Source organism: Vollenhovia emeryi, unplaced genomic scaffold, assembly GCF_000949405.1.
Source record: "Vollenhovia emeryi isolate VEMERY1.0 unplaced genomic scaffold, V.emery_V1.0 DF939130.1, whole genome shotgun sequence".
NCBI classification, from domain to species: Eukaryota; Metazoa; Arthropoda; class Insecta; order Hymenoptera; family Formicidae; genus Vollenhovia; species Vollenhovia emeryi.
In genome coordinates, this window is record NW_011967236.1 from 1,549,298 (window position 1) to 1,570,418 (window position 21,121).

Sequence of the window (21,121 nt, forward strand, 5' to 3'; positions counted from 1 at the left end):
CGTCTAGGCGGTGAAGACCACCCCTTCGTCGGCGGAGGGGAGGACGATCGTAACGTTTAGTTTTGTCAAAGGACATGATTCATAACTGCGCGGCGACACCGGCAATAGCCGTAACACCGTCGTAGGTCCAACGATATATTACCTTTATAAATTAACGCCCAAAACTTTCGCAGTTGACTCGTGGTAATCATTAATTTCGCGTATTATCGTAAATATGCAGCTCGCGCGATAGCGATAGCGCCGCGCCGGGTGTAAAACAAGACGGCGGGAGGGCAACGGCATTTTAAACGAGCACTTGCTAGCAGCTTCATTTGAGATCGCGAGCTAATTTACATTCTTAGATCACGTACCAACGTTTTGTTGCAGAGCGCTTCGCATTCGGCTGACCCCCGGCGCGATTTATCATTTTGCCGGGACGGCGAGAAGAGCTCACCTCTCCGCCGTTATTATTCGCGATCGTGCGCGATGAGATTTAAACGGATATCCCGGCCGCAACGGAAATCACCCCTTTTTCGTTACACACGAGTAATCTGAGCGGCGTATGTCGTATCTCACGCTTAATCTCAATCCCATAATGCGCTCTGCCACTTCGGTGTACCGCGTGTTCGCTGCGTATTACCGTCCCGTGTCTCGTAACTCAGCCTCCGCGATTTCTCCCGGCTTCGAGAGGGAGAGAGTGAGAGAGAGAGAGCGCGCGTACCACCACGGCACGGTTATAACATTTACTTACTGCCGTTTAACCACTTATCACGTCGGATCTTGGGACCCGCGGCTTTTGCATCGCGCCCAAAGGCAGATTCGTAGAGTTACAGGGGAGAGATCGAGAGGCGCGTGCGACTCTAGAGAAAGCGAGAGAGAGCAATAAACACAGAGAGAGAGAGGAGAGGGAGAGGAGAAAGATCGGCACGGGGGTGAGAGAGGGTGATACTAAAACGCGTATCCCTTACGCTAAGCGCGTGGAAATGTTCACGTAAACGTGTGCGAGCGTACGTATCCGTCGTTTATCCGTCCTTCATCCGCCGCCCCTCGCGTCGCGGCGCTGATCGTGATTACGCTCGCATGCTCCAAGGACATATCTGCCGGATATCAACTTGACTACTCGACCTGGCTAAACGCTTACGCCCGACCCGCGCCGTATCCGTCGAATGCTCGGCCGCCCTCCACCGCCAGCAATCTCGCCTTTGCAGCCGCCGGCTGGATATTTACCGATTCCAATTGGTTTCGTGATTGCGCTTAAGTGCTCGGATAGTTGGCGGGCTGCTGAGCTAGACACGGACGGATGGATAGATACGATTCTAAATAACGCTCAGATCGCGCAGATTCTGATTACGAGCGAGTAATCCTCCGCCGGCGCGCGATACAAAGGTGGTAAATGATGAAGAGAGAGCCCGGCCGGGCCGGCGAGTGAACTGTGAATTCCATTAACGATCAAGTAACTCGTACGCTTGTAACGTAACGCTAAACTAAAGATGTTTGCGCTGGGTGTCGAAGTAGTATCGCGAAACTTTTAATTGATCGACAAATAAGAGTTATTAACAAATAGTGTACCGATTAGTCTATCGCTTCGTACAACCGAGAGAACTTTTTAGCGCAACGCAATTAAAACTATATGCAAGTAATCAGTATGCGTGATGAACTTGTTTACTTGTTATCGTTGCAAATTTTATGTATACGTTAAATTGTGTCACGTATACGCATCACGACACATGAGATCCGTATCACGTAGATATGTTAAAAGGGTTAAAAGGGTTTCGTTTGCCTTTCTGGATTTTAACAATAAAACGAAAGACACAATTAAATCGTTGTCTCTGAATCGTGGTAAATTCCGATAGGTAAATAAGATGCGAGGATAGGAAAAGATTGTAGGTTAGGCAAATATGCCAAAAGGCCTTTTTGGTTGGCTCTGATGTGGTCTACAGTCTCGGCTTAATAACCCTCGACCTCGTCAAACAAATGCTTCTAACCGACCTCTTCGCCTCTGGCATTGAGGACTCTCGGCGATAGTGCAAGTCAAAAAAGACGTCAAGGGAGAGAATGTTAAATCCTTACATATGTCAAAGGAAATTACAGAAATTATGCAACACTCGGCAGCGATCACGCGCGACTGCTCGAGTAATCTTAATTGCGACGCACAGTGGAACCAAAATTAAAGCAAGTTTTGTTTAACACAGTTAAGAATATAGAAGAACGGAATCTTCTTAAAAATTTTCATTTCGACGTCATAAATGTCCTGAATTTCACAAGTTATCCTTTACAGAAATAAATTTCATGGATAGCCTTCATAAAACTTTAGCGCGCATCGTTCTAACATTAAGTATCACACATTCCAGATTGCATATTCTTCTTCGTATTATTGAAGAGAATTCTCTATCCAATATACGAGAGAAATGTTCGCTGGTAAAGAGTGAAAAGGAAATTCATACGTGTCCGAAGGTACTTTGATATCAAAAATTCGAGGGAAGTCACGGGGAACGAAGTAGCAGATTATATCGTTGCGCCCGTGTGTACGAGCGATGCAAGAGGAGCCATGAAGAGGGGAAGCGCGGCGAGTGGCTCATCGACTGGTACAGACTAGTACCGATATTACCCTGCACCCTGCACGGCAAGGGAGCATAAGAACGAGAAAGAGAGGCGGGGAGAGAGATAGAGAGAAAGAGCGGTCGAGAGAGATAGGAGTATGTAAGCTCGTAGGTATCCACTTCCCTTCCGCGATCAATTAATTCCGGACACTAATGCTTTTCTAAAGACACACACCCAACCGGCTCACCACTCGGCCGATAACCGACTATTCCGAGAGAGAGCTGTCGGTCGGAACCATCGAATTGCACGTCACGCGATACCTTCACGATCGCAATGCACTTTCCTCTGTCGGCTGGCAACAGCTACGGTGGAAAGAGTTTCGGGGGATAAATTAGGTAACACTTTTCTGAAAGCGTATATTGAGTTTTGCGCGATTTCAGTTTTTCAAAAAATTAGATTAATCGGATTAATTTTCCGGGAACAAAGGCGGCATCTGCAAAGACGCAAGCTCCGGTTTAAATCGTACGCTCGTAAAATATCTGATTTTTGAAACGCTCGCGAGATTTATGTGCACGATAAATTGTGCCCGGAATCCCCTGTTGTCGGAAAATCGGCAAAGACTCGCCGTAATAGGCACCTATCTTCGCGTTACTCCGCGTCTACGAGTACGAGGCTGGCTTTCTCTCCGGAGAATTCTAATTGTGAGAGACAGTCCCAGGAAAATACTCGGCGGAAGTTTCCTGCAGCTTCGCTACTCGAGCATATCGCCGGTATTTCAATGTGCCACCAACACCAGCGTCCCCGCCAACGACGCAGCAACTCTTACCTTTCGGTAACACCTACGCCATTTCCCACCTACCGGCCTCAATCCAGAGACGGCTCCCCCCGGACTTCATTCCGAAAGCAAAATTAAGTACCTACGAGAGATGGTAAATACAGTCACCGGCGTACTCTTCTCTCAGGCTAGGTAAACTCGAGATTGGTCGCGTCCCATTTCGATGGGGGACCAGATGCGTGCTTCACGAAAAGCTCTTCTTGCTAGGCACGAGTACGATAAAGGCGAGAATGTGGTGAAGGCATCATATTCTTGCGAACGCAGATCGATAATGCTTTAAAAACAAAATTGACAAACGGATCTCGGTGACAAGGGTCACGTCGCATAAAAGATAACTGCGTATAGATATTTAAAAGGGGCAGGGATGATTTGAGAAAAGTCGCGACGAAGAGAGAACATTGAACCTCGCTAACACTTTGAAACCTCACTTAATCGATCACTTGTCAAATATTCTCGTTAGCCCTGGCAGGACGTACTCGAATCTTACCGATTTCAATACCAGTTCCAAGTTATCACATAAATTACAAGACCAGCACAATTTTTGGATGCACGCGTCAGTCATTAAAGTATAGTGATCTTTGAAAACGAGAAGAAGCGCCAACGAGGCTTTTGAGAAGTTCTCGAGAGTGACGTTGATCCCTCTCCCGTTACCCGTTGCGACTGTCACTCACAATTAGCCGTCCCGAAGGATCTGCCAGCTAGGAAGAGAAGGAGCCCTGGGAAAATAGAGGAGAACAAAATAAAGGGCGGGAAGGTAAGATAGCAGGAACGAAAGGAGCGAGGGGGATACTACCGCTTGACGGCGCATCTTACATGACAGTCTTTGTATTAACTATCAGGTAACTTCTTCCTGTCAACCCTTTTACGCCCCCTCGTTGTTCCTATGCCGAGAGCCTCTTTACTCCGATTCAGAACCGGATGAGGAAAGAGAGCAGGAAAGGCAGAGCGGGGCGAGAATAACGAGGTGAAAGAAGGAGAGAGACGAGGAAAGGTAGAAGCGAATTAGCACTGTCAAGGCAAGTGCTAATCCCGTGAAACGCCTCCAAATGCAGCGGGAATATGGCAGCGTCGGTTATTCGCGTAGAAGGCAACGGAATCTCCAACTTGGTGTTTCGGCAATTGCAACCGAATTATTCACGGGCGGAGATGCGAGATCGTAAAATTAGGCCGTTACAGGCTTTACAAAAATACAGTCACTCGAGCACAACGCGAATGAATTGCTCCTTGTCCTCACGAACATCCGTACGCATGTAATGTATTCGTCAAGGAACATTCGGCCGGCGTTTGCACGCGCATGACGAGAAATTACAAACTTGCATCACATTGTGGCCGCGCTCGCACACTTTTCGACACGTTCGACACTCACACACCTAGATGCTATCTGAAGAGAGCATGAACGCGCCCAGACGAAGGCGCCACGCCGTAGGCAGGGACAGCTCATTAATATTTAGACGTATTTTGAGCGGCGAGCCACTACCACACCGCTAACGCCAGCCGCCATCGTCGTCGCCTTTATACATAATTATTCGCGCGAGATTGGCGAGCGCTGGGCGAGCCTCGTTGCCTTGAAATTCCCCGTTGGAAAATTTCCAGTCGCTTTTTGAATTAATTATTGCACATAAAGTATGGTAAAATCAGACTCGTAAAGTATAATTCAGTCTCCTCTATCGGCACGTCGAATTATTCCATCGCCTACGAAATTTTTAGAAAAATGTAAACAGACGTTTCGATATCATTTTCTCCCTAGAAGGAACGAACGCAGATGAGAAAATTATATATATCTCGCTCTCCCCGTCTCTCGCCGTCAGAACCGAATGAAATACGAATAAAGATTGACGAAAATAGTTTCGAAGTCGCCCTGCGGACGACCGAAAGCGCAATTTCGAGTGATCAGGGCGTATTCATTTGCTTGCCGTTAATTAAGGCTCGCCTACAGCTCGGCTATACGCGCGAGAGAACGTTCCGATGGACGAGAAAGTAGTTTCCGAGAGGGATACAGCCATTTTTGCCACAAGCGCCGTAAAGTTCTCCTGAATATCGTATTTATATTGCGACTCTCATTCCCTACGGATAAATATTGATTCTGTCTCTATCTCTAGACTTTGCGCTACCACGAATATCGCAGCAGTCTCTATAGACTCTGACCTCCGGTAATCTTATCCTTTGAACGATTACGTTTCCCGGCAACGAAGTCAACAGTTTCCGTTGTTTAAAAAAAATGACAGGACGCTGCGCAATATCGCTTTACGTCACTGAGAAATTTACCAACGTCTTCAAACGCGTTACAAGATATTCAGCGAGAGATCGACCATTTCTGAAGATACGACATTTCAACTCAAATAAGCTGTATCGTTCAATTTTATTTAAAAAAATTGAAACACGAGCGTCAATTTTAGCAGAGGGAGAATGGTAGCAGCAATGAACAGAGAGAGAGGGGGGGGGGGGAGTCTCCTTTGCCAGACTCCTAATCGATTGCTGCGAGTTTTAAACTTTACGCCGTCCCCTCCGACCACTCTCTTCCGTTCAGCTCGCGAAGCCGCCGACGACGACGGGAGGCCGAGGTGGAGAGAAGCGAAAGAGAAGTGACGGAAAACGCGAAAAGACGGCAAGCCAGAAGGCAGAGAGGCAAGAGACGAAAGAGAGAGAGAGAGGGGGGGGGCGGGGAGGGAGAGGAAAAGGAAGAAAGAGAGCGCAAGAAAGCGAAAGAGAAAGAGGAAGATGGCGAAGTCTGTAAATTTTCTTACATTTTATGAGCCATCAGAATTTCATAACCCCGAGCCAGTCCGCGTGGTACTTTGCACAAGAAAAGTTTCCGCGCTCGCTCCGTTCTCCCGCACGTTCCTTTCCTCCCCGTCTTTCTCGCCCTCGTAGCCTTCTCGCGGCGCTTTCGAGAAAGGGCAAAGACGGGAAAGAGGGAAAAGAGGACGGAAAGCCCGGTGTGTGCAACGGGATCATTGCAGGGTAACGTTCAGACGACGCCCGGCTCTCGCGTTAGCTCCCTCTGATTCTCCAATCCGCTTTACGTACATTAGACGCACGGGAGATTGCGCGAAAAGACGTCTTAGAACATAATATCGTTTAAAATGACGGATAGAGGAGAGCTACTAGGTATCCGCGATTTTCCGCCGTTCCGCGTTCTGCGTTCTATGCACCTGCGCTAAAAAAATACTTAAAACAAAAGGCGTGTCAATTACAAGGCGATTAACGTTCTATTATTACTAACTTTTTTATTACACTGCTCCCTCGTCATTGTTAATAACACGTCAGAAAACATGTTCTTACAAAAATATCGTAATAATCAAGCTAGTCGACATTAGCCGACCAGTGTTTTAATACAGAAATCTTATTGTGAAAAGTATTACTTCAGCCAGGGTTTGAACCTGGACTTCCCTACTCTCTAGACGAGCGTCTCACCAATTCGACCACTGAGGCAAGAAAAATATCGTATATTTGATCAAATTTAAATTGCTCTTTTAAAGACTAATCGCGACTCATATATGTGTTTAAAAACGCAATAAACTGGAACAAATTACGGTTTGAAGAAACGAGTCACTGCTGGATTCAATTTATCTCGTATATATGTGTGCATGTGTACGTGTGTGTGTGTGTGTGGTTTTATTTGGTCGGATCGAGGCTGCGGACTGTTATTCTTGCCGGCCCCCAAACACCGTAATCCCTTCGCGTTCCCGATTAACCAAATACCTGGTACACGAACGAAAGCTCGTGGAAATGCCGCGTTGACGTGCTTGCGTGCATCCGCGGTCGCACCTTCGCGTGACTTCGCGCTTAAATGGCTTGACGTGCTTGACGCGAGCCTGCCGATCGCCGACTCGTTAATTCGCGACTCGTTCCCGGAGAACGTGTCTTACGAATCGGCATCTGCACTCACGTGACGCTTCTCCCGCGTGGCCGTAATATCGCCCGTAAAATCACTTTTCACACTTTTCAAAAATGATATCCAAAAAATTAGAAAATATTGTGCGCCACCCAAAAAAAAAAGAATGTACCGTTGACAAAGAATAAGCTACTCTAATAATTTTCTCAACGAAGTGCACATCTAAAACAATGATGAGTAAATTAAGTTAGAGCCAAATGTTAAATGAAAGTTACTAGCTCCTCTGCCGCTTCAATTTACTTCCGTGATCCTCGCGGTCATAAGAAAGTATTCTCATACGTCATCATGTTATACTTTCTCTGGTATTCTCGTTATAGTCATTAAACTCATTTCCCCCGAAGTTCCATTAAGTCGTCGTTATGATACCCGACATTACATCTAAACTAGCGAGCCAAAGTTTTTGTAAATAATATTGCAAGTACGAAATATATTTCGAGCACAATCACATTTATTCGCCGATGAAAATCCACGAGTGCGTCGTCGTCGGAACAATTGGACTATACGGGGAGATCACGGTCTCTTTTTTTCCTCTCGAAAATTACTTCGCGGCGCATGCTGCAAGTGGGCGGTTCTCGCCAATGTAGAAACGGTGAGAATAGAATAAAGGCTGTCCTTGCGAGAGGCGACGAAAAGAGAAATAGAGAGAGGGAGAGAAAGAGAGAGAGAGGGAGAGAAAGAGAGAAAGAGACAGAGTGGCGAGTAGAAAAGCCCAGAGTCGTGTCGGCCATGTTGTCAGCAAAGTTTCGTCCTCCCTCTTAAATATAAATGTATACGTGCGAGCCGGCACGATAAAGCGTCTCTTCTGGTAAGTTCTGCGTAGCTATAGTCCACATTGTCTCGTGAAAACGTACACACACGCCTGTCTGTCGTGATCCATAAAGAGCCATTAAGAACCGACACTAGAGCGCTGCATAAAGGGACGCGCGAATCTTGATGAACATTTCACGAATATAACCCTAGTAACTCGAACTATCGTGGATGATTATTTTTAGAACGTCACGGATTCTCGTATATCAAAGAGAATTGATTGTTAATTGAAAAGCTCTCGTTAATAAAATTCGACATCTTACAAAGTTTTTGGCACGCACGTCACGTCTTCTTTCTTTCCATCGCATTCACTACGTCTCGATAAAAAAAAAAATTAAAAGCCTCGTCGGTTTCTTACACGCAATTTTAAAATGGAAATATAATGTCCGAAATGTTCAATAGTTGATGAAAATAGTTACTACTTTTACTGTGCAATCTACAATTAACGAGGCTCCTCTCTCGTCTCATTTATTTCATCGTACAGAGAGACATGGCGAACGTATGTGTATTTAACGAGAACTTCGGCTCCCTTTATTACGAGACAGTTTCACCCAATCGGCACCGAGAACACGCACCGCGAAATAATTGCAGTCATTCCGAACCATTCGCTATATTGGCCGAGATAATCTCATCGCCCTACTTCCACGTCCTATCCATTTTCTCTTCCTACGTGATATGTAACTAATTTTGACAAGAATATCCTGCCAAATCCAAGAGCGCGACTGACTGTCAACACGAACAGATACGCACATGATGTCATATTTTGTATTTTTCGTGTAGGTTTACCGCGTCATTAGTAAAGATAAACATAGTTCCGCGTTCATCTAATTTTTATTATCGTAAAGGTATAATTTAAAAATCATACTAGACTTTTCACGTTGATCGAGAAATATTAATTTGTGAACACCATTGTTTTCAAAATCATTGTTTTAAAATTACGTATTATAGTTAAACCCAATCATTAGCCGCCACTACATCGCATTGTGTGATATAGTTTTCGACAATACGAAACGTACTGTTAAATATCTTCTGAACAATATGACGATAATGAAACACTTTTGTATTAAAAAAATTAAGTTCGTCGCGAACATAATTAACATTAAACCGGATTACACGCAAAGTGTAATAAAATATTTCTTATTTTTTAAGATAAACGAATTACGTGTGTGAGAAATAATTCGGAGCATTACTGATGACAGAAAGAAATGATACCAGATTTGGTAGATTCTACTGCTTACCAAAAGAGAGCTCAACGGCGATATTTTAGCAAAACAAATGGAACGCAATGATTCAGAAAATATCAAATCACTCGCGTTTCGGACGAGCAATCCTTGCACATGTAACTGTTTCCCTTCTCGGTCTATGGCCCTACCCGATTACTCTTTCTACCGACAGGTGTTTATCCGACCGTACGCGCAAACACTATTTCCACCCTTGGCAGCCAAGCACCTCCGGATTGATTTCAACAACGCGGTGAAAAGAAACGTTTCACATATCTCGAGGTCTCCAATCGAGAGAGACAGAAAGAGAATAGTTTTTATCATTCTAACCCTTCCACTCCCACATTTAATTCACATTTTCTTCGTATAACAAACAATGCACTAACGAAATGATCGCAATTTGATTTAAGTATTGTTTTTATGCTGTAATATACATATTATTAGTTCAAAATATACATTTTTACTTGCCACTTTTAAAATTTATGATAAATGCGAATGAGCTAAATGATTAATTAGAGGATTTGGTGAACATGGAGAAACAAATTGCTTTAAATAAGTGTTATCCATTATAAATCCTGCTAATTATATCTTTTCGATATACCTTCATCATTAGAGCGAAAAAGGATCCAATGTTGAAAATTTTAATCGTTAAATACATAGATATTTTTGTTGTATTATATAAAAAATGATGGAACGAGGAGAAAGAACGAGAGGCAATCACAATTCCGAGGATTCGATCGCGATCCGTCGAAAAATGAAAAGAATCCGATGAGCGTTACTTACTGCGACGATTTCGAAGTACCAGCGAGTGATCGTTTCTTCCGAGCCGAAACGGAGACGCTTAATCACACCGCCTCAAAGATCGCGGTCTGATGAGTAGGTGAACGCAGCCGTTCCCAGCCACGGCGGGCATTGCGTGAGTTCGTGCGTGCGTTCGTGCGTGCGTGGAGGGCTTTAGGGTCGCGTACGCGCGGAAATCGTCGTGGAGATCCTCTCGGCCGTGGATATCCTCGCCGTCGGTGGTACGTAACGATCCCCGCTCATGCCGTGAGAATCTCTCGCGGGCACTTGTCTTGGGCAGCCGCCAGGAGGAGCCGCGGGGGTTCCGGAGGAAGCTAGGTTACGTGGGAGGAGGTGAAGGTGGAGTAGGAACCCCACGCGGGGGAAGAGGTGGGATGGTGGTGGTCCTGCTCGGAGGTAGCGCTGGTTCCGGCGCATTCCGAGGACCGGGAGGGTTGCGGAGGGCCGCAGGAGGTAACACGCGGGAGAGGGCGGAGGTGTTCTGCCCCACCCGTACTCGGCTCTGATTGGACTACCCCCGCCTAGTCACCCCCGGCCATCCCTCTCGCCCTCTTCTACCTCTTCCTCCTTCTCCTCGTCCTTCTTCTTCGTCATCCTCCTCCTCCTCTTCCACCTCTTACTCCTCACGCTCCTTCTCTTGATCCGCCATCCTCCACCTCCATCTCCTTCCTCCTCCTCCGCGTCACCCGCCACCTCACGGCTTCTCTTCCGCCTTCTCCGCCTCGCTACTTCTTCTTCTTCTCGTTTGCACTACCTCGCCTCGCCTGGTCCGTCGCCGAGCGTAAGAACGCCCGCCTCTTTTTCGATGCACCGGAAAACAGGTGCGGAAGCACGACGTGGGGATTCCGAGATTCCTACTGGCTCCGGGAGCCGTCGGTGACTCCGATCTCCAGGCTTTATTCCCAGGCTCACTAGTCCCACCCGTTCCCTCTTGCCTCCTCCCCCCTTTCCATACGTAGAGAAACTCCTTCTATCCCCCCTGTCCGCGTTGAATTTTGAAAATTCTACAAGAGTGCCGGGGTCCATGCTCGATGTGGCATTTAGCTGCTTTCGGTTCCCTCTCGTTTCGAACGTGCAGCAGCTTTAATAACGCAGACCCCTCGCAGGATATTCGATTCTCGCGAGATGTTGTTGAACCGACGCTATTTTCTACATCTCGTCTCGCGGGACTGACAAGAGAAAAGAGAACCAAGAATAGATAACGAGCATCGTCGAACGGAAGACTCCACGAATCCTAAACACTGGATTAATTTAATTGAAAAGAGTTATATTTGCAAATGAAATATATTTGCAGATATGGAAAAGAAATTCGTGAGATGTTTGCGTTAAGATAGTTTCACGATAGTTTCCTACAAAGCTTCTAAAACCGGACAATCCCAAACAAGCTTTATCAAATATTTCTCGATCCAAAGCGCATCGACCTTTCGTTATTCTCACAGAAATCAAATCAAAATGCTCTCGTAAATTAGAAACAACAGCGGACATATTTGCCGTGTGACTAAAACCGTACAAATAAAATCGTATCTCGCGTGACAATAAAGACAGCAGAAGAAACGCTAGAATGCTTAAACGTTTCGATTAAAGACCATAGAAATCAATGAGTTAATAATTTCAATATGCAACCCTTTCAACGTATACTAAAAGCTAATATCCAAAAATAATGCTCGTGTTCTTGCGTTCAAATTCAGTTTGGCAGATCAGCCTTGAGACCTGAATATTTCCAAACGGAATTCACCAAGGTACGTCAACCTTCCATTTTTCCATTCAATAGATGAAAAACGCTCTCAAACAGATTTGAAACCAAGTAACTTCTTTGCGCATAAACGCTACTGAAAATCAGTAGCGGATGCGTTTGTTCAATAAATGAAACCGCGCTTACAAAGATGATCATAAAGGTTTCGGCGAGGGGCGGGGAAGCGCAGGAGAAGCAAGACAAGAATGCCCTAAGGCGACGGCATTTCGATAATTGGAAACCAATGAGCCGGCGGTAGGGAGATTTTCGGGGTAAAAATCAACCCTTCGTTCGGGCCCTAATGAAGCGAGCCTTCGGCGTTGCCTGCCGACGTGCATGCCTCCGCGTCGTATTAATTGCCTGCCCCCTCCGCATCTCGCGTCCCTCATCGCCACCGTCGCTCCGCCGCCTCTCCCGGGCCCCATCTAACCCTTTCCATCGTCTTCTTGCACCGTCTCGCAGTTACCCGCGATAGCGCATTCTTCGACAAATTGGATCACGCTATCGCGCGAGCACCCGCTATGGTTATATCGCCAAGGACTCGCCGGGATAACCGAAAATTGCCGAAGAGACCGAGCTACAAATCAGTCGCGGTGCGACATAATAGCCCGTCAATATTTTCAGCATCTCAGAACGATATAACTTGGGAACTTCAATGCACCAAATTCGTATTGAAAAACGACCCGTAATAATCAAGCGTAAAACCGAAAGGCAAAGCGACCAAATAAATTGCGCTCCTAGCTCCTAAAGAAGAAACATGAGAAGCTTAGAGAAACCAATTGAACCTGTTGTTTTCTCAGCAAGGTGCCAAAATAGAATTACAAAGATGTTCGTAGCATTGGAAATTCAACAAAATAAAACGAATGTAGGCCATTTTTCCCTTGTCCTACATTTTCTCCCTGCATAATGCTCGCATGTGGATTATTAATGTCCTTTAGAAACGGTAAATGCGCAAAAATTTTAACTTTGGAATATTTGCAGTGATGCGATTGATATCGTTGTATATAACCGTCGAACATTATGCACGCCCATTTGCATCGGTAACATGTTAACGCCAATAAACCGGTCATTCGTTGATGTAATGGTTACATTGATATAAAAAATACACGACGGACAATGTCCACCGTCGAACAGGCGGTCGATGGCCACGATTCGTATATAAAAGTTTGCATCGATTTGCATCTCGTTTCCTCTCTTTATTGTCTCATCGCGAGTGATTGAGCGTGTGGCGCTCAAGCGCCATGCCGGCGGCACTGGTTATCGTTCCCGCATTCGCGATAAAAAGCCACTGCGACGTGAATTACTTTCCGCTGGGGCGGCATCGACGTAACGTATCGTTCAAAATTACCTATCGCCGTTACATCGCTCCTGCAAACGGCCGAGTGCTCTACGCGATCGTCGTCAAACGACAAAGTAAACAGAAAGTTAAAATAATCGACCGCATAAGTCGCGGGGAATTACCGCCCCGAATATGTGTATAATTAATTATTCATTAATTAAGCCATCGTCTCTCCGCGGTTTAGCTTGCTGACGTTAAGCAATTAATCACGCCCGTGACACGTTGCTTATGATAAATGTCATTCGCGCGAACGTTGTAATGCACACGCCATTACTTGATCATATAAATGTAAAATAGAAAAGTAAAATGTATATAACATTGATTGTCAGTTAAATAGCCGCTTATTTTTTCAATCAAGCAGGAAACTCTGAACTGATAACGACTTTATGATTGTTAAGTACAGCCTGACACGTCTAATCCTCTCGTCCCTTTTACTATTATAGATTAGCGCGTATTAAAAAGAAAAATTCACTAAAATCTATAGCATGTACAGTATAAACTAATCAATAGCGTAGAACTCGAAGCGTTTTCAATTGATAAAAGCCGAAGGCGTCACCCCTTCTCGCGTGGCTTTAAGGTTGTGCGAGGTTAGGGCAATTTTCGACGTAATTCCGTTAGGGGGGCTTCAAATCGATATAATCAGCGAACTCGGGGTGGCTTTAACCACCGGTGGCCGCGCCATGCTGCGACTCTTTCGCCCAAATTCTAAATCCTGCACATTATCTAGCATTATAGCTGTCTTCTAGCCGACCCTTAGATGAGTACGTTGTTCACAGCGATATGCGCCGTAACGATAGCCAACTGTTTCCCCCCTTGATCGGAAAACAAGCAATTCAGTAACACGCTTTGTAAATATTTTACTTTTGTATTAGATCAAGTTTACGATGTACCAAGACATCAGGGCCAATATTAATTTTAATGTAAACAGGTAACGACTTACTTAAACATGGAAAAGATACAAATTTTTATAAAATTGCGAAAAGAAAATGATCGAAGAAAATAAAACTCCAGCGTCAAAATGCGAGAGTTAAGCAACATATTCCAAATTACCAATCTTTTGCAGATTGTTCGGCGACCGTCGACTATTGCTTTCGCGCGTAACCCTTTCAATAAAGTGACGAAAATGTAATGTCCAAAGCCCATCGCGAGAAGCCAGTGTATTTATGTAATGTTTAATGAATTATAATAAATATGTCTACAAATGCCAGCAATGATGAGTACGTACATGACACGATCCGTCGACAGGTCTCGGTGCAACGTCTGAAGAATCTCACGCGTTCCTTTGCAGATTAATCGCAATCACTCTAATGTCAACTATACGCGGCAACACTCAGCGAATCGACACCGTTACGCCCTGGACCACGCAGGGACGACTTGAACAACCATCGTTCGTCCGGGACGGTAGCGCAACTCTTAGCGACAGAATGGAAAAATGACGAAATCGCGGGTGACCGTTTACCAGCTTCAAGACACGACGAAGACGAGCGTCTCCGGACGCGAGATGTGGCACACCCCGAGACCTAGACACTACTGAACCAGCCCCATGGCAAACCTTGTTAACGGCAGTCGACAACCAAGTTTAAACTTCGGGTAACAATTCCCCTACCAACTCACTCATTCTCTCTCTCTCTCTCTCCTCTCGTGTTCTCTCCCCCTTCCCGTTTGGCACCCGATTTCTCCCCCTTTCTCTCTCTCTCTCTCTTTCTTTTGTTCACGAGAGGGTGATACTCTGGAAGAATTCTTAAATATTAATCTAATCATAAAAACTGATCGCTACGCCACATCGTCGGCAAACTACTCACTGTAACAAATGTCTTTCTTCGATACTATGGCTGTTTAACTTAGAACATGCTTGATGCACTCTAAATACGTTTCTCTCGATCTAGCATCAAACGTTTCTATACTATCCATCTTGATACAGTAAATAAAAAATATGAAATATTTGTGGAGAGAATTTTTTTTACTCAGGTAAAATAAGTGATAAATACCACCAGAGAAGTTTTGATGTTGATAATAATTATTAAAGTACGATTTAGACAATATTTTAAATTAAAGTACTAGAAATCGAACTAAATTCTATTCTTTCGATACTTAATACCGCGATAAATATTTTTTATACGATAGGAGGAAGACGAGACAGGATTCGTGGTTATCAACCATGACTTTGAGAGAAAACGGTACCAAAGATATCCGGCGTCAACCACTTGGAGAACAGAAACTATCAGATTACTCTTCAGCTTAATGTAGATGTCTAACAAGAGTTTCCGCTATAATTGCTCAAGAACAGCACCGATTTCACTGTATCGGTGAACTGTGCATTCGCTGATACCTTGGCCTTCGCCGGCTGCATCGTTGGGGAAGACGATGGGGACAAGCGAACTGTCGTTAACCCCGAATCCCGGTGATCCCTCGTGGCCGAAATGGAGAGTGAGAGAGAGAAGGGGCGAACGAGGGTACCAAGTTCACCGCAACCTTCCGTAAGCGGCGTGTCGGCGCGAAACTCGGTAGCCGCGTAACAAGAAAGAAGTAACTATCGTTGAAGCGGACTAGTTTGTTCAATGGCACGGGGGTTGTGAGGGGGCACAAGGGGTATGAGGGGGATCGCAGGAAGGTGGGCCGAAGTTCCTCGCAAGAACAAGAACAAAGTTCCCAACCGAGACCCCCTCCGCCGTCGCCCTCGATCCTCTTTCACCGCCTCCCCCCCTTCGCCCCTGTGAGGTGTATACCCCCGCAGATGCGCGCACAACCAGTTCACCTTGGAAACTTTGACGAAAACCAAATTCCAAGTGCACGTTCGCACACCACCTCGAGCCTACCTGCGAATTTGCCGCCGCGACCGCCAAATCGCGCCGTCTTTCGTGGACCAACGTGCCGGCGAGGCAACGCGAATTGAGACGAGAAAGATGCGGGGCCCGTAATCGAGTCAAGGAAACTCTTTTTTTTTCATAAATATAACGCGAGACTGCGCTATTATTAACTGTGGAAAAGCTAAGGAAGAATGTCGTATAACGTTATATCGTGAAATCGCACACATGAATCAACTAACTAATTTCTCCTGTTCCTGTGTTGTAAATATCGTGTACACAGAAAAGACAATACGATTATTAGATTCAATCTAGGAGTTAACAGAGTGTCAAAAAATATTTAGGTGCTCTTTAAAAAGACGAAACTCAAGAAGAAAGAAAATTACAATTTGTTATTACCCTCTTCTCGTTTCACACGCGCGCAGACACAGACGACGATTTTTTATCCTATTATCAACTTGTCAAGTGTTTACGAAGGGACGAAAGCTTATCACTAGATTCGCAGCAACGTTTCTCCGGGAATGAAAGTTCGGTTAAAAATCGCGGAAGATGAGATCGCGCACGGAATTGGAGGAGGAGTCTCACTCCTTATTTCTTGGTACTTACTTTCGCGTTGATGAGCGGGAGAAATCCTCTCAATCGACGATCGTGGCGATATCGGGGGCCGGCTGGATGGGAACCGCAAGAGATTCCATCTTTCGTACGATTCCGGGGCACCGTTTGATCTCTTCTCTGTTTACCGCGATGCCGGAAGACGCGTCTAGGAAGCTCAAAAGAGGAGACGTAGACCCGTGATCGACGTTAGGCAGCCCTACGAGGCCCGTCCGAACCGTCCGCGCCGCGACGTCGACGAAGAGCGCCGATTTTCCACGAGCAACCCCGAGAGGTCGTACAACACCACCGTCAAGAGGAGGACAGCGGTGGAAGAGGAAGAGGAGAAGGAGGAGGAGGAAGCAGAAAGAGGGGTTGGTGGAAGGAGCCGGAGGAGGATTTCAACCTGGTATTGGTGAGGAGGAGACCGCCGACGTTCAACAGCGCCGATACGCGGTTGTGTGCGCGTTTGCGAGGAGTTAGATTAGAGAGGAGGAGGAGAGAAGCGAGTGAGAAGAGAAAGAGAGAGAGAGAGGACAGCGAAAGCGAGAGTGCGAGAGGGAGAGAGAAAGAGAGACGAGGTTGGATATGCGACGTTGGACCTGCATCAGTGTTGGTGAGAATAAAACTTTTCTCGCTTGTGTTCGTACGCACGCATCGACTCGTCTCTGAGAGAGAGAGAACGAGGAGAGACGTAGGAGGGGGAGTACGAAAGAGAGGAGAGAGAGCCAGAGGAGAGAAAGAGAGAGAGGGGTGGCGCGGAGGGGAAGAAAGATAGGGCGTAGTACGATTTTGCTAGTACGGAGACGAGCTTCCAAGCAAAACGCGTGGTCCACCTCCGAGTTATTTCCTTTTCCATCCTCTTCCCCCGTCTCCTCGACCCCTCCTTTCGCCATCCCCCTGCTGCCTCCTTCGTCCCTTGGCTCCTCCCGGGCCCTCCCGCCGCAGCTTGGACGGCACAAATTATTACCCGTCGCAGGTGCATTTTTTCCTATTCCCTCGCTCGTACGCCCTGTGCGCCTTGCCGCGCTTCACTCCGAAACGTCCGTCGTGTGACAAGAAATTACGAGAGCTCGGAAGCGCGACCCTTCGCCTCGCTCAATTACCAGCGACGAGGGTAAACCTCTGCTCGAAGTGCACGTAAACTGCAGCAGCCGGCGTGCTTGCGATCTTGGGAGAAATCACATAGTTACCTGGTAACGATGGGTGCGTCGCGATTTTTAGACGGCGTTGACACGAAGACGCGCAAGATGGAAATCAATTAAAACAATATTCGCAGCTTATAGGAGACTACAAAGATCATTACGAAACTTTATATGTTCCGAATATATCAATGTTCACGATGTTATATATTTTATATTTATATGTGCGATTAGCAAATTTATTTAGCGTTACGTTTTAGGATTGAATAATGTGAATTTACGGAAAATGAATTTTGAAGAGCAACTAGAAGGGCGAGTTAAGAATTTCTATGAGTTAAAAACATAATTTCGACCAGCTCGTTCATCATAACATTAAACGATCACTTGACTACTTAAGCAGTGATCACAGTAGAGGTTGTGAAGTACTTTTCAAGTGCATAGAGAAATTATATAAAGTTAGTTTGTTATAAACTTACATATAACATCCGTTTCACCGGATATATTGATTATTATCACCCATTTTTACATTTTTATACGTATTTATAGAACGGTGTAATCACATTATGATTTCACGATTACATTCGAGCGCTAATAGAAAACTTTCGTCTGAAACTGATTGTCTGTTAATAGCAACCCGCTTTCACGTGCTAACACATCATTTTTCCAGCAAATTTATTTTGCAAAATAAAGAAAGCAAACTGCTACGTAGCGTGCAAGCTTTCATAATAGTTTCAATGCTAATTTATTAATTATAAACTACGATGCTGCGCTTGTACTCTGTCCTGATAAATTATCTGTAATTATTACCGATGTAATTACAAATTTTACGTACTTCATGCTAATACAAGATATATCTCGAACCAAAAAAGCAAAAGTAAATTTGTATCCTTCATCTATGAACTCTTTCAATTCGTCAAAAACGCTACGAAGCTCAGAGGAACTACTTATATTTAAGCTGAAAAACATATCGGCAAATGCCACTGTCCCGTTTTAAGTAATAAAGTAATAAAGCGACGGGATATTCTAGCTGAAAGCTAGACTGCTCTCGGATGGTGTCATTGAAATCGCTACGAATCGCGGGTTGCGCCGGATCGAAAGGCCGAAGGGACAAGTCGACGGATTCTCGCAAAAACCGAAGATACCATACGATCATATGGACGACGGCTCGTTCGCCGCCGACGGATAGGCGGCGGGCTACCGAACGTCGAGTTTAATGCAGATTAAGGAGCGCGGGGGCTGGAGGGTCCTTTGTAGAACGCGTTTCGTTCGGTATTAGCTGGAAGTAGCTCGTAGAACCGTGGTATTACCTGGAATTACGTCTCAATCTACCGTGGCCGTCGACTAAACTAATATTAAAACTTTTAACGTAGTTAGAGCGCGGCCCGTGGTTGCTTTACCGTCCGTGAAGCTCCACGCTCGCTCTCTCTTGCTTGCTTTCTGTCTCTCTCTCCCTCTCTCTCTCTCCCCTCCCCCCCTTTACCTCTCCCTCATCTTTTAACCCGTCTCTCTTTCTCCCGCGCAGATATACCATCCTCCTCTCTCGCCGTATACGCGTGAGCTGCATTGACCGCTACTGAACTTTGATGTGTTTCCTGCACAAAATTCACCTCCGAAGTCATAAATTAGCTACTGGAGACCAATGCGTTTCTCTTTGGGTGGCTCCCTCGAACCTGCGCCAATACCACGGGCCACCACTTCAGCGGGCTCAAAAGCATCAAAAGCAAACGCCGGACAAACCTCACCGGTTTGCTGATGGCGAGAATTATCGAAGTATGTAATATAACGTACGTTCAATCTGGATTGTCGCTTTATTTTTTTTAACATATTTTGCGCGTTCGCATGAAAGCAAAATACATTTTCTCCCTCTTTTTTCCAATTTCTTCTCGTTTCACCGAACGCTGGACAGCGGTGGTTAATGGTATTTCACATAAATGTCGGGTACGAGCGATAAGCGCGGTTTCGACGAAGAATTTTATCGACAAGCGCGTAAGCGATAAAATTTAAATTCGCTTAGTCAATTTTTATTCCATTTACTAGCCCATTTATAACACGAGATTCCGATACAACTTTGATAATTTATGATTAGTGCGATATACACGATTAGTGTGTACACGGAGCGAACTTTCCTTTAAAATTTACCCTGAAAATCATGTAATCGTGAGACAATATGGCATTTTCAAGAACTTTATGAAATTTTACCATACTAGTAAAATGTATACAACGTATAATTGCTAGTGAAAAGTATGGTGGACTTTCGAAAGACTCTCATAAAATTCTACAAAATACCATGTTGTTCCACGATTACACGATTTTCGGGACAAATTTTAAGAGAAAATTCTCTCCGTGCACACAAAGATATTCAAAAGCTAAAGGAGAAAGTCATACTGTTAACCGACCGAGGATCGTGCCGATTATTTTTTGAAAGTGTCACATTGTTTCTTTCGATCACTTTCACTTTGCTGATCCGTAACCTGTCTTTGAAGTGCGTCGGCTGTCTCCGTTCTCACCGGGACAGGAACTTTTTATTCCGACGCTTAAGAAACGGCCGAGTCTTGCCAGATCGGAGTTACTCCATTTAGAATCTATTAAGTGAATTAAGTTCCACCAATGAAGTAGTTCTTCTCGCTTCGCCTCTCTATCTTTCTTTCCGCCAACCGTCGGCAACTTTTACTCCTTCCAGTTTCCTTCCAAAGTTGTCCGTGGACGGAACGTCGGCCAGATGCGGAGAGACGGGGAGAAGCAAATCGAAAATTTACTCTCAAATTCACGCCGAATAATGCGGGGAAACGAGCACAGCTAAAGGCAAACGCCCTTAAACGCGACGGTAAGATAGAGCACGAGAACGATTGTGCAAACGAAAATAAAAACTGTCCCTTCTATCCTGAAAATAATACCTCGCGGCTGGAACAATTAATATCGTTTCGCGTGTCATTCCGCTGTGTCCGCGAGGTAAAACGAATGTTCAGTATATATGAAACATATGACACTTCCTTCCCTCCACGTCCTTTACCGCCGCAGGAAGATACTAGTCGCTCTAGTTCCAAGACACTTCCAATGCATTCATGCATTCATATCTCTTGTCTTACCAGACATGAAAGATCAACGTTAAAACTGCGCGCGATAACGTTTGTCGATATTCGCCACGCGGTTTGCGCGCATACCGTAATTAATGTGCACGGATACACGTGCATCGATACTAGGGGCTGTCGCCTGTCAGATATGCGTACATTTCATGTAAATAATTTTTTAAATGCGTCACACAAGTGAAAAAACTCGATGATAGCTTAAATTAAACCGGAACGTATATTATCAGGATGAATAAATGATTTTCCGTCATCGTACACGTGTGTTCTCTCACCATTCGTCCCGCCAAGTAAATCCGAAGCTTCGTAATTGAAGTGAGAATTTTCGCAAACGAATCTCTCATTTATCAAT

The 21,121-nt window shown here is 45.3% G+C and overlaps 1 protein-coding gene across 10 annotated transcripts in view; it reads right to left on the reverse strand.

Moving 5' to 3' along the window:
• LOC105568302 (homeobox protein 5-like) overlaps positions 1-21,121 on the reverse strand; it is a 277,344-nt gene that overhangs the window by 156,268 nt on the left and 99,955 nt on the right. The window contains exon 1 of one of the 10 annotated variants that reach the window (XM_012023875.1): positions 16,560-16,603. The exons of 8 other annotated variants lie outside the window; for them this stretch is intronic. The gene's annotated coding sequence lies outside the window, so the exon portion shown is untranslated. Of the gene's footprint in view, positions 1-10,060; positions 10,131-16,559; positions 16,604-21,121 lie in introns of those variants that run through there. One more of the 10 variants, XM_012023874.1, reaches the window with a different exon arrangement.